A 2,996-nucleotide genomic window follows, 5' to 3' on the forward strand; every position below is an offset into this window, starting at 1 on the left:
TTTCCCTAATTTATGCCTATGTATTATGGACAAATATGCGAAATTGATAAATAATTCTTATAATCTTTATTAATTATATCGCTAGCGTCAGAATTATTGACATTGGCTTATCGTGCGCATAATATTAAAAAATATACTTTCTTTTACATATAACAATGAAATAATTACATTTTATATTATTTAAAAAACTTTTTATACGAGCTTCAGGCTTTTCTTAAATACAACAGTTGCAAAGCACAAAAGCAATAAGAGAGAAAAATCCGTTATTTTCTGATTCGAGAAGGTGAAGAATAATATTTATTTTTACATCGATTTAATTTATGAGAATGATTTACGTATCGTTTAAATTGCTCTTACGAATATTTAATAATTATCAAAGATCGTTAAATTGATTTATAAAATAGTAAAGGCAACATTTAATCTAATTTAAAAGCTTTTTTCAGTATTTATAGCAACTACATATTAATATGAACTAAAAATAATGCAAATTAAATTTAAATTTCTTATCTTGAAATTGATAAGGTAGAAAAAATTCATGTAAATTAATTATAAATAATTCATAAGATAAATTGGTATTGAGAATTCAATTTTTCACAAGGCATATTAATGATAAGGAATTAATGAATAGAAAAAATGTTTGTTAAACGGCATATGTGCAAATATTGCATTGTTTATTCGTAGTGTAATGATACTTTTCACAAAAATCCGATGAATAATAGAGATTTCTTTCCTTGTTCGAATGTACTGTATTATCGGTAGAGGCCTTAGGGCAATGAGAATTATCGAATAAAGGTACTTTTTGGTAAAGGGATAAGCTATTTTTAATTTGTATTGCATCTTATCGTTACTAATTGCTTTGTAATAAAAATTTAGTTGAAGCTTATTGTTTTTGTTGTTGTTGTTGTTGTTGTTGTTGTTGTTGTTGTTGTTTGTTTGTTTGTTTGTTTTTGTTTTAATTAGCACAGGCTATGAGGAAAAGATCATAATGAAATAAAAAAATGTATAAAATATTGTTAATCCAGAATTGCCTTAAACGCCATCTAACCATCCTCAACACGTACCTACTTATATATTTATTTAATTATGTTTTTTTTTATTTAATTTCTTTTCTTCTGCATTTGAAATCCCTGCTAATTTTACGCACACATGTAAATTATTTAAACGCTTATAATGCTATCGTTAAAATAATTGTAATTTTTGTTTTTTGTTCCAAAGGAAATCTCTAAACTTTGTTAGTTTACTTTTAACGACTTTTTTTATTTTTTAATTTCTTTATGCTTATTTTTATTTATTATAATTTTTTTTAAATGAGTTTTAAGGTCCAAATTAAAAAGTGAAAAAGTTACTTTAAAGCAGCAGTGCAGACAACAATGGGAGACTACCTAGATTAATATAAATCCTTATATTTCTAATAAAGTAACAAATATCAAATTTAATTTATTTAGTATGGGTGTTTTTAAAGCTGCTTCATTGGTTTTTCTTTTTTATTTCTTTTTGTTGTTTTAGCTTCAATTTTAACAGATTATGATGGACGGCTCGAGTGGACTAAGTTTAAAATAGTACGGGGCGTGACAAATGCACTGGCTATACTTTTCGAACAGTTTTATTATTTCATTTCGGCTTATCAGAATATGAAGGTTCATAGGTTCTCGTTTCTTCGTTACTTCCAATTGTTCTACGTTGCAAGATTCTGAAACCCTTAAGTCGAAAGGTTGTATTAAAAGTTGCTTGATAAAAGTTTATAAAATGTTTTAAAGTGGCAGTTTTATAATGCTTTTTAGAGAAATTTAAGATCTTTTGAGAGAATAAAGTATTGCTAGGGTATTATTTATCTTGAGGGATCGAATAAGTTTCGTCAAAAAACCTCAAAGCTTTATCATTTAACTTTATAATTGTGTCAATTCTTAAAATCAAGACTTCCAAGCTTAAGATTTAGTATTTTTAATAGCCGAGTTGACCAAATTATTTAAAACTGCTGCTGAAAAGCTTATCTAATGATTTCGACATTTATTTAAAAAAAAAAGAACAAAGATTCATAGCTTTGACACGTAACGAAATTATTAGACAACTTTTTAGAACTTCATTAATGACTTCCACATAAGATGCGAATTTGTAAAAGAAACTTGATGATTGTACTCTTGATTGTACTTTTTACGACGATGTTTTTTTATCTTCTTTTCTCACTAGCCCTCATCCTCGACCCCCCTTCCCCGTCCCCCTCACACTGCTCCCACCGCGAACATTATACAAGCGTTGGCAATAAACGATACGGAATAGCAGCGAATACTTTGCTACGACTATTACTACTACTACTACTACTACTACTACTACTACTACTACTACTACTACTACTACTACTACTACTACTACTACTACTACTACTACTACTACTACTACTCTACTACTACTACTACTACTACTACTACTACTACTACTACTACTACTACTACTACTACTACTACTACTACTACTACTACTACTACTACTACTACTACTTATGAAAATATTGTAAAACTATGGGAGACATGGAATTATCGAGAGCTGATATTATTCCCTTTCCGTCGTTCTATCCTTAAAAGTTGCTTTTATTACGGGCCGACAGGTTTTTTTTACCTCTCTTACTTTTGAACAAATTTGGACAATAAGCCCGCTCTGTAGCTAATTAAAGACAGTCATTTTGTCAATAAACTGTATTAATCGCTGGCGTAAAACAAATACGCGTGAACCAGTTAAAAAGTTCGGTCAGTTAAGTGGATGAGGCCTTGATTTGCGACAGGAGCTCGGCAATCCGAGAGCCGGGATGAACAGATCGCGATGATACGTAGCCCCCGGGCGTCTCCGGAAGGGTTCCCGCTCTCGGGGAGATCACCCGGGGTTCGTGAAAAGGGCGCGGCCGGGCGGGCAGAGGCGCACTCTGAGTGCCGGCTGTCGCGTCGGAGGTCCGTCGTCGAGATAGAGTCTGGCGAAGGGGCTGGAGCTTTAGATGGGGTTTTTTG

The sequence above is a fragment of the Ceratosolen solmsi genome, unplaced genomic scaffold, assembly GCF_000503995.2.
Source record: "Ceratosolen solmsi marchali unplaced genomic scaffold, CerSol_1.0 scaffold8, whole genome shotgun sequence".
NCBI classification, from domain to species: Eukaryota; Metazoa; Arthropoda; class Insecta; order Hymenoptera; family Agaonidae; genus Ceratosolen; species Ceratosolen solmsi.